Source organism: Chiloscyllium punctatum, chromosome 32 (genome assembly GCF_047496795.1).
Source record: "Chiloscyllium punctatum isolate Juve2018m chromosome 32, sChiPun1.3, whole genome shotgun sequence".
NCBI lineage: Eukaryota > Metazoa > Chordata > Chondrichthyes > Orectolobiformes > Hemiscylliidae > Chiloscyllium > Chiloscyllium punctatum.
The window spans coordinates 68,647,406-68,662,267 of NC_092770.1; the positions used below are offsets into that span (position 1 = coordinate 68,647,406).

Sequence of the window (14,862 nt, forward strand, 5' to 3'; positions counted from 1 at the left end):
ATACATTTTAAGAATTCCACCCCCTCTAATTTGTCTATCCCAGTTAATGATGAAGTTGAAACTCATATTATTTTTACATTTCTCTGAAATTTTCCAACATATATGCTCTTCTATCTCTTCTTGACTGTTTGGGTGTCTATAGCAAACAACAATTGCCTCTTTTTTGTTTTTAAGACTCAACTGTTGAATCTAAGATATCATACTTCCTTATTACAGTAATTAACTCCTTGGTCAATATTGCGACATTGCCTAGTCTTTCACAACCCTCCTTGTTTTGCCCGAGGACTCTACACCCCAGGATATGGAGCTGTCACTCCTGCCTCTCCCTCAATCATGTCTCTGCCAGAGGCATGATGTCATACCCCATGTGTTAACCAGCACACTCAACTCATCTGAGTTAATCATAAGACTCCTTTCAACTAAAAAGTGTAACTTTGCTGAGCTCCCTTGTGTCTTAGCTTGATGATACGTACTCTCCCCGTCAGACTGGCTTGGCTTTCCTTCTACATTTCTCTGTGTTTCAACCCATATTTCACCTTCAATCTATACTCCAACCCTGCCAAAATTGAAAGCAATTGAAATCCCTACCAATAGTACCCCATCCACAGGGATGTCAGTCCTATTGCAGTTCAAGTGCAAACCATTGGACTTATGCAGGTCCCACCTGTCCTAGAAACAGGCTCAGTGATCCAGGAATCTAAAACCCCAACCTCCTGCTCCAACTCTTCGACCATGTACTCGTCTCTGTATCTACCTATATGCTCTAACACATGGTTCTAGGAGTAATCCAGTGACTACAACCTTTGAGTTCCTGCTTTTCAATTTGCTGACTTGCTCCCTAAATTCTTGATGTAGGACCTCACCCCTCTTTCTCCCCATGTCTTCCATATTTGATGTGTAATGAGGAGATACATCACTATTATGGACCAGGCCAGACCCTCTCAACACATTTTAAGGAGGTAGCAGACTCACCAACTTTAAGGGCATTTAAATGGTCACTGGATAGGCATATGGATGAAAATGGAATAGTGTAGGTTAGATGGGCTTCATTTTGGTTTCACAGGTCAGCGCAACATGGAAGGCCGAAGGGCCTGTACTGCTCTATGCTCAATATAAAAAACCTGAACTGGGAGAACTGGCCATTCTCCTGCCATTTTTAAACCAGGCCTTTTCAAGACTCTTTGGCACCTCTGCCTTTATGACCTCACTTTAAAAAAAAGGACAAAATAACCTTGTAGAACGTTGACAGCATCGTCACAATCACACCTTAAAGAAGTCAAAACGCAGAGGAAGAATCCAATGTGTCACGAAAGACACACAAAGTTAGAATAAGATTAGATGCAATAGTCGGTGGCATTGAAATCTTGCTTTGATTGAATTTGGCTTATTTCAAACTGTTCCAGTTTATTCTTATTTACAGAAGTTATAGACATTCTATAGGCAATCTTTGAATCAAGATTATTAACATTAGATAAATGTCTATTCATCTTTATTAAGCCAGTACATGTTTCTAAACTGAATAGTGTCATTTTCTGATTGTGTCATTCACAATCTTTCAGTATGTTCCATTCTGTTTTAACAGAAACTACAAAAAGATCATGTATTAAAATGAGCAAAAGGTTCATATTTGTTTACCAGCAACATTTCTGATGTAACGTGAATTCTTGCTGTCTCAGTAGATAATGTGTTTTCAGTACCTTCTCTTTTTATTATAATTCTCACCCCAAGGTTTCTCAGAGAAGCTATATTGCCACACACCTGGAGCCTTTCATAGCTAACGTTTCAAATATGGCATCCAATGACACTGAGTTAAAACGAGAGAAGCTTCTTAGTTCTCTGTCAGAGGCAGAAACTCCTGCTTCAAGTGGACTACTAACAAACTGTCTTTGAATGTAGTCACAGGATTGTGCAGATCATTACAAATAAGCTGAAAAAGTATAAATTCAGCTAGTAAACAAATGATTTAGTAATCCACATCCAAGAAGTTAAACCTTTAATAGTAGTCATCTGCACGTTTAGAATGTTGGTTAGAACACATGGAAATTAAATGGAATCCTCAGAGGAGGCAATTCACATGAATGCTCAATTCTGTGAATGGTACCTAATTTTGCAGTTACAAGCAGAAAGGTGAACTCTCAGAGCTGCTACCTGATAAATTCCAAGTCGTTTTATTACATTAATGCTGCATCAGTGGTTTATTAGCTTGCATTCTCTCCAATACATACGTAAGTATATAGACCGTTCTCCAAATGACAAGCACCATAAAGAATAAAAATATTTAATCAAGACCTGTGAAACTAAGAAACTACTGTTTAATACTAATTCAAAAATTCTCAGCTAGCTTCATGCAGTGTTGTATATAGTAACTCAGAGAATAGGATTAATTGCTTATGTCTTCATTGTTTATACTATTGCTTCATTTTCTATCTGTTCTACTTCTTACCAGAATTCTAATTTAATTGTCCTTTCTAACTGCCCTTCTCGGTTTCTTTTTGTATTTTATTTTGATTCTTTCAGATGTAAAGTCTTAAGGTGTTATGACATGTTGGGTAAAGGAGCCGACAGGAGAAGCAGGCTGTTTTGAGTTGGGGGGTTATATGGAAACTGCAGCATTCTTCTAAATCCTTTCCATCAGCACTCATGCTCCTCCACCTCCCTGCCTCACCACATTATCCTTCCCTTTCCTTTGCTCCTCTGAGAACTATTCATCAGCTCCAGGTTAGCTTCATATTTCTACTATGGTAGCTTCTCCACAGCATTTGGTCTAGCTATGCCTAGACTACAAAGGATAAATTCCAGTTGGAGTTAATGCTCTAATTATTGTACAGTTGCTGTTAGAAAATGTGTATTTTGATCAAGAATGGAATCAAGTCAGCTTTGACGATCTAAAGCGCTGACAAAGTCTGCTGATGTCTTTGTACCATTCATGAAAAACAGGCCTTCCAATTCGGTGGTAAATTGGTTTACAATATACGGAGTATTAGATACTACTTTGTTTGTATTACTCACCCCAGGAAAAGACCTTGTCTATTTACCCTATCCAAGCCCTCAATTTTATAAACATTTCTCAGCTCCCAATGCTCCAGGGAAAGTAGCCCCAGCCTGTTCAGCCTCTCCTTGTAGCTCAAACCCTCCATCCCTGGCAACATCCTTGTAAATGTTTTTTTGAACCCCTTCAAGTTTCATAATATCTTTTCCGTAGTAGTGTTTATTGGATGACGAGGTGTATGCTTATACTTTATAACTCTTTAAATGAATATGAAATATCCTTCAGGAGCTAGCTTTCTAAAAGTGAGTTGCTCATAATATGTGTATCCTCGTCACATTCCATCACCATTATGAGAAAAGACTTTTTAAAAAAAAATATTTTTATTAAAAACTTTTTCAAATCTTTTACAAAACAGCTATATATAAAAAACAATACCAAAATACAAAAAGATAGAGGCAGTACAACAATGTCATATCACAATACTATTAATAATAAACTACCTAGTATTCTACCAGAACAAACATATCTACATAACTTAAACTAAACTACAATCAAATTAAATTAAGCTCAATTCAAATTAGCTTAAATTATATCACATTACTTTATTCCATTTCACTCACCACACCTCCATTATCACCCATGGGAGTACCAGTCATTGTACCCGTATTTTTTTCCCCCCAGCTTCCCCCTCCCAGGGCCCCACAGGTGCCCAAACTAATTTCCACAGCTATATCACAGGCCTGATTAATATTGCCGATTAAGCTGTGTCAATATAATTTGGAAAGGGCTGCCACGTCTTATAAAACTACTCCGTTTTGTGGTGCACCGTATTTGTGAGGTAGTCTTGGGGGAGATACTCCATCACCAGCCTGCGCCACCCCATTAGACCTGGGGGTTTTTCCAACATCCAATTCATTAAAATGTTCTTCCTTGCACATGGGTAAGAATGTTACACAGTCTCTTCTCGTGTTCCCCAGTGAAGGCAAATTTGGCAACCCCAGAAGAAATACTAGGTCCAATTCCCAGGATTGACTTCAATTCCCAGGATTTTTTCAGCTCCCTTTCTATGGCACATAAGTACCTCTGGATCTTACAACATGACCAATAGCAGTGTGGAAGTGTGCCTATATTAATTTTATATTTGGGACACCCTGGAGGTGCTCCTCTCTTGAACTTAGCTAGCCTCTCTGGCACGATATGAGCCCTGTGTAAAATCTTCAATTGCATGGCCTGCGCTTTGTTACATATTGAGATTTTCTTTACATTTTCCCATATTTACAAAGAAATATCCTCTCCTACTTCCCGATTCCAAGTCCTACAGAGTCTCTCATCTCCTTCTGTAAATGATACAGAGTATTAACTGAAAGAGCGCCTGTGCACCGGAGCACTCTTTTCTCCACGTCTGACTTGTAAAACTGAGCCAGGAGCATGGTCTTCCTTTGTATATAATCCTGATTCTGAAAGTACTGGAAAAGGTCCTATTAGACAATCCATATTCCTGACTTAACTGACTAAATGACATCATGATTTCCCCCTTGAATAAATCTCCCAAACGAGAGATTGCCTTATTCTCCAATGCCTTAAAGCCAGAGTCCATTGTCCCCGGTTTAAATCCTTGGGCTCCCACCAACGGGGCAAATTAAGCCAATTGCCCTCATCTTGCCTCATTATCCTCCAAGCTTTCACCGTATTCCAGTAATTATGTATAGTTAGCTTTATACAGCTGGTGGAAGAAAGGGGTAATAAAAATTCCCAAATATAAAAAACTTTTTGACGACCATCTAAACGGGAACTGCATTCCATCCTTCAGATCAGGCACCTTCACTAATCCCCCAACTGGCACGGCTTCCGATTTTGAGAGGTTGATCCTGTAACCCGAAAAACTGCCAAATAAATTAATTTTTTGAATCAATCAAGGAACAGACTCCTCCGGACTGGCCAAGAACAAACGGAAGTCATCAGCATTTAGGGTGATCTTATGCTCCCCCATTCCCACTCCTAGCCCCACTATTGCAGGAACCCTCCTGATAGCCTTGGCTAATGGCTCAATTGCCAAGGTAAATAACAGTGGTGAAAGAGGACCCCCCTGTTGATTACCTCTCCCAATACTAAAGTTATCTGACAGTACAGTTTGTAATGACTGTCACCTTAGGATCATTATACAACACCACCAACCACCTAGCCAAGGCTCCCCCAGACCGAAGCACTATAGGACCCCAAATAGGTATGGCCACGCTATCCAGTCAAATGGCTTTTCCGCGTCTAGGGAGACCACCAAACCCGGGATCAATCTTTGTTGGTATACCTGCACTATGTTCAGTACCCTCCTGATGGAAGAGCTATGGCCCTTGCTAAAATCAGCCTGATCGTCTTTTACAATATAGGGCAGGACCTTTCCAACCTCAGGGCCAGCACCTTTGACAGAATGTTAAGGTCTGCATTCAACAACTAAATTGTATGAAGCACGTTCTTCGGGGTTTTCCCTTCTTTAAAATGAGGGAGATATTAACCTCCCTAAGAGAAGACTGAAGACAGTTCTGTGTATGTGAATAGCTATACATCCCCCAAAGTGGCTCCACCAACACCATTAATGAACTCCTGATAAAACTCACTCGGGAATCCATCTGGCCCCAGTGCTTTGCCACCCTGGAGAATTTTCCTGCACCTCTTGTATTGTCATAGCATATTTAACAGGGAGACCTGTTCCGTGTTTATACTGGGGAGGTCCAGGTTCTCAAAAAAGGACTGCATTCTCATTGCACTGCCTTCGCCGCCCTCTGACCGGTATAACTCTGCAAAGTATTCCTTAAATTGTTTAGCAAAGAAGACCTCTTTTTCTTTTCCACCTGTGTGTGCAATGAGTCAAGAGCAGCCTGGAGAGCCATGACCCATTGCAGTTTGACCAATGAAGGCCTATTATAATATGCTTCCTCAGCTACCTTCAGCCAGGTTTCCAGCATCCGTTGCTGCTCCTCCCACTGCCTCCTTCTAGTTATTGAGTACGAAATGATCAAGCCTCATAAACATGCGTAGTGGCCTCCCAAAGTACTGCCAGATTACTGGCCATACGTGAGTTGATACCCCAGAAGGCTCTGAACTCTCTTGTAACGTACTCAACAAATTTGTTATACCTTACCAGGAATGGGTCCATGCACCAGTGCCTTGCATCTATTCCACCACCCTTGATTTTAACATCTAAATATACTATCATATGGTCTAAGATAGTTATATTCCCAATTTTATAAGCCAATATTCTGTCCAAACAAACAGACGGCAGAAGGAACATGTCAATTCACGTATGGCTCTTGTGTGGGTTGGAATAAAAAGTAAAGTCTCTTCCATTAGGGCAGAGATGCCTCCATACATCCACTAATCCCAACACCTCACAAATGTCTACCAACTGCTTAGATTGCACGAGCGTACCTGCTTGGCCCCTTGGCATCCAGTCTACCCTGGGATCCATTAAAATCCGCTCCTATGATCATGCTGCGCACTCCAAGATTCATTAATTTAGCAACTGCATCAATTAGAAATTTAAGAGGGTGCGCCGGGGGACAATAAACATTCAAGATGCCATACCCTTCTCCATGTATTAGAACTTTAAGAATGATGAACCGTCCATGTTCATCCTTAATTTCCTCAGTTACCTGGAATGGAAGGTTCATACTTACGAGTATAGCCACTCCTCTACTCTTAGAGCTAAAGGAGGAGAACAATACCCTGTCATCAACCCCCTGCTGCAGCTTCAGATGTTCCTTGTCAGTTAATACGCCTCCTGCAGCAGGGCAATGTCCACCCTTCCTTCCTAAGGCTTGACAGCACCTTCTTTCTTTTAATAGGGGAATTGCTCCCATTTACATTCCAGGTGCACCACCTGAACAAATCACTAGCCATGGTCGTCCAGGGCAACCAGTGTTTCCCCAGGAGGAGGAAGCTTATCTGAGGTGTGGCGAGTGAAAAATACATTAACTCTATAAGGTCTAAAAACTACTACAACTAAAAAACTAACAACTGCTTTTAACTTAAATAAACACCCGAAGTGATTAATAAATCAGGTCTTACACAACGGCAGTATGAAATCTTTAAAACCGATAACCACAAAAAAAGGGAGAGGAGAAAAAAAAGGGGCCAAAAAAGTCAAGAAAAACTGTACCATTGTCCGTAACGGTGCCCCTTCCCACCCCACTCCCAACCAGAGTCCTTTATTTCAAAGAATTCATTAAGTCCTTTTCCTTTTCTACTGAATCAAAATTATATATTGTCCCTCTGTGAGCGAAACGCAACACCACCGGGTACCTCAAAGATTACTGAATGTTCAGATTCCTTAATTTTCTCTTACCTTCATCAAATGCCATTCTCTTCTTAATTATGGCTTAATTGAGCCTTTGTTTGTTAAAGTCTGTGGATCTCTTCCCAGTCTTCTTGCTGTTTCAATCACTAATTGTTTTTCTTTATAATGCTGGAGTCGCACTGCAATCCGGTGGCCCGCTCCACGTTCACCATGCCCAACTCCAACTTCAGCTGCAGGAACCTCAGGAGCCACTTCTCTAGGAAACCAACGAGGTCCTTGCCTTCCTCACACTCTAGGAGACCCACAAGCTATAAATTTTTCTTCTACTTTTGTTTTCCAGGCCATCCACTTGTTCCTGAAGGACCTGAACCTGGTCTTCCAGTGTTCGGATCTTTCCTCCTGAGAACTCCGGTCCTCTCCTCCACTATTTCTACTTCGGTTCAGTGTTTGAATCCCCTGCTCATGCTTTTTCAGCATGGTAGATATTGCCTCCATTGCTGCTTCAATCTTTTCTCTGTATTTGGCAAACTGAGAGACTAAATGCTGCTGCTCTATTAAATCCAAAGGGGCTGCCCCAGGAGTTTGTGCAACGGCTGTGGGCACCCCTGACACTGTAGGGAGTGCCCTGCTTGACGTACTCCTTTCGCCCCTTTTCCTTCATTCGCCTTCGTCCTGATCTTAGAGCCATCAAACCACAATTTTAGCAGGTCCAAATGTTCAGTAACTTTATATTATCAATTTTTCTCCTGGGGTGGTTAACATGGAGGGGTAAAGGTCCACCTTGCCAGAGGGTATGGCACAGAACCCAGCATAGCAGACACTCAGATGGCTGCCATCTTGGATCTCGCAGAAAGGTACATTTGATTATTCATAGTCTGTTATTGCCTAGTGCATGGATACTCGCCCCTTTACAGTTTTACAGTCAATTAATAGGACTACTGGCAAAACATTTTCCTTCTCTTTGCTCTCTCTGCATGGCCTAGCAATGACAGTAAAACCTTTTGTTGTGGTTGTTGTACTGATTTTGGGAGAGAGTGAAAGTGTTGGGAGCTAAATGTGTATAATAGAATATAAGATTCTCAAGTGTAGTTACTGTTAAAATCTAGGCAATTTCTACATTGCAAGCACCCACAAATATCAGTGTGATAAACACCACATAGCTATTTTTAGTGTTTTGATAGTTAAACATTTGAAATATAGTAATACCATGGGATTTGTTTCTACATTAACATCTCATTCAAGAGGTGCAGCACTCCTTCAATACTGCACTAATATGTCAGCCTTAATTTTGACCTGGAGTTCTGAGGGTGGAACTTGTATCCATGGATCTTGAATTGTGCATGACTTCTCTACTGAACCATACCTGACATATTGCTGGGTATTGGGCATACTGGTCTATTTGGAACGTAACACTGGACTATTCAGCTCTGGTTAGCGTTCTCAATCATGGCTGATCATTTACTTAAACATAATTTTCCTTCACTGTATGCTGGGATACCATTAGCATCTAGAAACCTATCAATCTGCCTTGAACATACATAACCCTTTGGGGCAGAGAATTCTGAAGTTTCAATACTCTATGAATGAAGAAATATGGGACAAACCTTGGGACTGAGTTGAAGAAGAAATTCTTTTCATCCCCAGTGAGGTGCCAGAAGACCAGTCACAGGCCTCCAGTCTGAAAAACAACTCTCCATCACCACCCTCTGTCTTCTACCTTTGAGCCAGTTCTGTATCCAAATGGCTAGTTCTCCCTGTATTCCATGAGATCTAACCTTGCTAATCAGTCTCCCATGGGGAACCTCATCAAACGCCTTACTGAAGTCCATATAGATCACGTCTACTGCTCTGCCCTCATCAATCCTCTTTGTTACTTCTTCAAAAAACTCAATCAAGTTTGTGAGACATGATTTGCCACACACAAAGCCATGTTGACAATCCCTGATCAGTCCTTTCCTTTCCAAATATATGTACATCCTGTCCCTCTGGGTTCCCTCCACAGTAAATACTGATGCAAAATACTCGTTTCATATCTGCCCCATCTCCTGCGGCTCCACACAAAGGCCACCTTGTTGATCTTTGAGGGGCCCTATTCTCTCCTGGTTACCCTTTTGTCCTTAATGTATTTGTAAAAACCCTCTGAATTCTCCTTAACTCTATTTGCCAAAGCTATCTCATGTCCCCTTTTTGCCCTCCTGCTTTCCCTCTCAAGTACATTCCTACTGCCTTTACACTCTAAGGGCTCACTTAATCTATCCTGTCTATACCTGACACATGCTTCCTTCTTTTTCTTAACTAAACCCTCAATTTCTCTGGGCATCCAGCAGATGTCACACTGCACCTACCAGTCTTTCCTTTCACCCTGAAAAGAATATACTGCCTCTGGACTCATGTTACCTCATTTCTGAAGCCTTCTCGTTTTCCAGTCGTCCCTTTACCTGTGAACATGTGCCCCCAATCAGCTTTTGAAAGTTCTTGCCTTATACTGTCAAAATTAGCCTTCCTCCAATTTAGAACTTCCAACTTTTAGATCTGGTTTACCTTTTTCCATCACTGACACCTCAGTCACCTGACTTGCCTAATTTCCTAAGAGTAGGTCAAGTTTTGCACCTTCTGTAATAGGTACATCCACATACTGAATCAGAAAGTTTTCTTGTGCGCACTTAAATTCCTCTCCATCTAAACCATTAGCAATATGGCAGTCCCAGTCTATGTTTGGAAAGTTAAAATCCCCTACCATAACCACCCTATTATTCTTACAGATAACTGAGATCTCCATACAAATTTGTTTCTCAATTTCCCGCTGACTATTATGGGGTCTAGAATACAATCCCAATAAGGTGATCAACCTTTACTTATTTCTCTGGTCAATCCAAATAACTTCCCTGGATATATTCCCAGGAATATCCTCCCTCAGTACAGCTGTAATGCTATCCCTTAACAAAAATGCCACTCCCCCCATCTCTCTTGCCTCCCTTTCTCTCCTTCCTGTAGCATTTGTATCCTGGAACATTAAGCTGCCAGTCCTATCCATCCCTGAGCCATGTTTCTGTAATTGCTATGATATCCCAGCCCCATGTTCCGAACCATGCCCCGAGTTCATCTGCCTTCCCTGTTAGGCCTCTTGCATTGAAATAAATGCAGTTTAATTTATCAGTCCTACCTTGTTCTCTGCTTTGACCCTGCCTTCTGGCACCTCACTGGAGATAACAAAAATAGAGGTTACTGGAAAAGCTCAGCAGACCTGGCAGCATTTGTGAACAGAAATCAGATTTAATGTTCCAGGTCTGGTGACTCTTCAGCCTATTCACCACCCACCCCGGCTCCCCCCACCCCCATTTATCTAAATTAAACTCCATCTGCCACTCCTCGACCCACTGACCCATCTGATCAAGATTTCTTAGTACTCTGAGGTAATCTACTTTGCTGTCTACTACACCTCCAATTTTGGTGTCATCTGCAAACTTACTAACCAATTGTCACATCCAAATCATTTATTTAAATGACGAAAAGCAGAGGACCTAGCACCAATCCTTGTGGCACACTGCTGGTCACAGACTTCCAGTCTGACAAGCAAACTTCTTATACCACTCTCTGCCTCCTACCTTCGAGCCGGTTCAGTATCCAAATGGCTACTTCTCCCTGAATTCCATGTGATCTAGCCTTGCTAACCAGTCTCCCATGAGGAAAGTGAATGAGGAAAGAGAGTACTTATTCTTTTCTCATTTATTCCTTTCTCCCATCTTATTCCCTCAGCTCCATAAGTGTTAGAAATCAGATTGTCTCACGTCAGAAATATAAATTTCAGATGTGGTTGCTCCGGGTATATTGTATATTGGGAGTTTTTAATTATATGTAAATTCTTAATCTACCTCTGAATAGACACCACTGAAAAATGTGTTTGTTGCACGAGGTGGTGTATTCTTGGACCTTATCATGCTTTAAATGAATATAAAATATTCTCTAGCAGCTTTCAAAACGTGGCTGGCTCAGGAAGCCTAAATGGAAAGGATCATCATGTACCATTGAACACAAAATAGGTCCACGTCTCGTGGCATATATAAGTTAGTCCCAGCCCAGGACGGAGTTCCACACACCCATCTCTGGAGAGGGGGTATTTTTAAAAAATGTTTTTTTTTATATATCCAGAAATGCTCTTCTTACACACAACTCTCCTCATCACCAAATCACCATGGTTTTTCTTTCATTTATTAACCACCACCAGTAAATCATCCATATTTCCGATTGAATAATTTACATGCAAAGCCATCAAAAGGTGAGAAAGAGGCAGGAAGAATGGGAAGGGGTGAAATCAAAATGCAGTTGGATGCGAAGATAAAGCACTCTACCCCACCATGGTACCCACCTCTCTCTGAAGGCATTAGGAGTACTGATGGACATGCGGGCTCCCTCTAAGGACACCCAGCTATGAGCATCCTCTGATGGAAAATGAGAGGACTCCAGCAGAGAGTTTTCCACTGCTGATCCTCAGTACCCAGTGGTAAATAAGGTTCATAAAAGGTTCAGGTGATGCGCTGCTGCTGGGCAGCCATTGCCTGTTACCAAGCCCATTCTCAATGAGCTGCACAGGGAGATTAGTGATACTCTATGGACCTTGTAAGGGTATTCACATCCCTCCCTGTCAGAGTTCCTTTGTTCCTGCGACAACAGGGCCTCCTGCATCATTTTGTCCATGGCCCCATGCCTGTTGCTTATGCAACAAGGTGAACGTCTTTATGAGTTCTCGTAATCCTCAGGACTGACTCTCAAGCTTTTTGTGGGCGTGTTTCTCCTCTGCAAGTTGGTGAGAGTGGCATACCCATCGAAATAATCGTCTATATTGAGAGTTCCCACCGACAGAGCTGGTCAACTGTTTTTTCTGGAATCTTACCCCCCAGTTTTGACCATGTACAATACGGGTCCCTTTTTTCTTTTAATTTAAGTATAACTCCTGGAATCACTGGACAGCTGACACTGAAGGGTCCGCATAAGGGTCCATCTCTTTCTACTGATTTTTTGAGTCTTAGTAAAGACTTCAACTCTGTTGTGTTCCTTGGAGTTGAAGCCACTTTGTGGCCGCACCTTCTCTTCGATAAAGTAGAATCTGTCCTTGTTGACTCTGTACCCAAAGGTACTGTACCTCATTTACACACTTTTCCCATTTAAACTAGAAGCCAGCCTCAGAACAATACTGCAAGACCTCTTCCAATCTCACCACATGTTTCTTTGCAGTAGCCCCTAAGTTTAAAATATCAACCAGATAGTCTGCCACTCTGGGTATCCCTTGGAGGATGTTCTCCATTACCCTTTAAAAGACGGCACAAGCCAAAGGCGCCCCAAAGAGTGAGTGTACTCAAGCAGTTGTTTCTGATTATTTATAGTAACATACTTCCTGGATGATTGCTCAGGCTCCAACTGGAGCTACATGAGACTTATATCCAATTTATAAAATATGGGAATCCCAGACACCTTTTCATACAAGTTTTCTGCAAGTGCATTAGATAACTGACTAAGCAGGAAGTTCTGAATGTCAACTTATAACCCCCACAGAGGCAGTCCAAGTTGTCAGGTTTTACAACTGGGAGTACTGGCACAATCCATTCAGCAAATTGTGCTGGGTGAATGATGCCCTGTTCCTCTAGGTGTTCCAACTTGGCCTCTACGCTGTTGCACAGGGTATAGTGGATCAGTCGTGCCTTGAACTACTTAGGTCACACCTCTGGTTCCAACTGGATCTTGGCCCTACCCAGATATTGGCCCTGCCACCTTTTTATCTTCCCGAGGCCCTCTTGAAACATTTCAGGATACTTCCTGATGACTACATAAAGACGACTAGTTAGCATTTAAAAAATTTGCCCCCAATCCAAGGGGATTTACTGTCGCAAGTGCCTTCTTAAAAGTTGGGACTTGGTCCTTGCACCACAATAAGGGATATCAGACTATCCGTTGCCTGCATATAACTGGGATCGTACTGGTCCAAATAATATACAAGGGCTCCCCAAAACATGTGGTCAATCTAGTCTTGATGTCTTGCAGTCTTCAAGGCAAGATGCCCAGTTGGAGTTTCCTGAAGATTTGCTCTCCACCAATAGATACAGTGGAACCACATCAAGGGGTTGGCCATTTACCTAATTTTTTGTCTTCATTGGGACACTTTGGGAGTAGCGAAGTTAGTTAACAGATCAATTTCTCATAAAATCAAAAGAAAAAGCATTCAATGTGGTGAAGATTAGTGGGAAGCCAAAAGATTGGGAAGCATTTAAAAATCAACATAGGACAACTTAAAAACAATAATGGGGAGAAGATGAAACATGAGGGCATGCTAGCTAGTAACATAAAGACAAGAATTTTTCTTAGCTATCTAAAAGGTAAGAGAGAGAGAAGAGTGAACATTGGAGCACTGAAAAGTGAGGCTGGAGAAGAAATGGGGAACAAAGAAATGGCAGAGGAATTGAATAGATACTTTGCAACAGTCTATATGCTAGAAGCCATCTGTAACGTACCAGAGCATCAACAGTGAATGTAGTGGCATCACTAGAGGGAAAGTTCCAGGGAAGCTCTCCGGACCAGAGAGTCTACACCCTAGGGTTCTGAAGGAGAGCGCTGAGGAGATTGAAGAGACTTTGGAGGTGAACTTTCAGGAAGCAGTGGGATCAGGGATGATACCAGAGGACTGGAAAATGGCAAACTTAACACTCTTTTTTAAGAAGGGAGGTTAAGCAGAAGATGGAAAATTGTCGGCTGGCTAGCCTGACCTAAGTCATTGTTAAGAGTTGAGTCCATTATTAAGGATGAGATTGTGGAGTACTCAGTATTGTGTGGTAAAACAGGGCCAAGTTAGCATGGCTTCATTGAGGGGTAATCTTGCCTGACAAATCTGTGCAGCTGGGACTTGAATCTGGCCTCCTAATTCAGAGGTATAGACATTATCACTGCACCACAAGAACCCCTGTCCCGAGTCTGCTTTTTCTTTCCTTTCGTATATTTAACATGTTTTTCTAATCAACCTGGTCAGAGATGCTGTTACACATCTTTAGAGCAGGTCGAACTTGAATCTTGTCCTCCAGTCCAGGGATAGAGACACTATCACTGCATTGCAAGAGGGTCTTTTTTGTAAAAAAAGTATTATTCCATGGGTTTTGTACGGGTTCTCACAATCCCTGCGCCCCTGATAAAGTTTCTTCATCTTGTATCTTCAGACTTAGATGCGAGAGGTAATGTCTCTAACCTCTTCTGTTCCAACAAAATAATCACACTTTGAAATTACTTCCTTGGCTATAAAAATTATTGGGGGATGTTTCGTAGTTGTTAATGGTACTATAATAAATAGCAAGGTCTTTTTTCCTGGCAGATTTGCTGGTGAAATGTTCCATTAAAAATGTAAAATAACCACATGCCTGCTACAAACAAGAATAATTGCATTCCCATTGCCTCACGAGGGAATTTTCGCATTCAAAGGGCAGGAATTTAACTATTAACAGAGAATGAATTATATTGATGTTATTAACATATTAAGAGGTGAACTGTACTCAATTTGAATATCCAGTTATTGGCAGTAATTTATTCTAGTTAGGACAGGCTT

The 14,862-nt window shown here is 41.6% G+C and overlaps 1 protein-coding gene across 2 annotated transcripts in view; it reads right to left on the bottom strand.

Annotated features, from left to right (window-relative positions):
* LOC140458253 (sortilin-like) overlaps positions 1–14,862 on the bottom strand; it is a 118,594-nt gene that overhangs the window by 15,622 nt on the left and 88,110 nt on the right. The window lies entirely within an intron of this gene.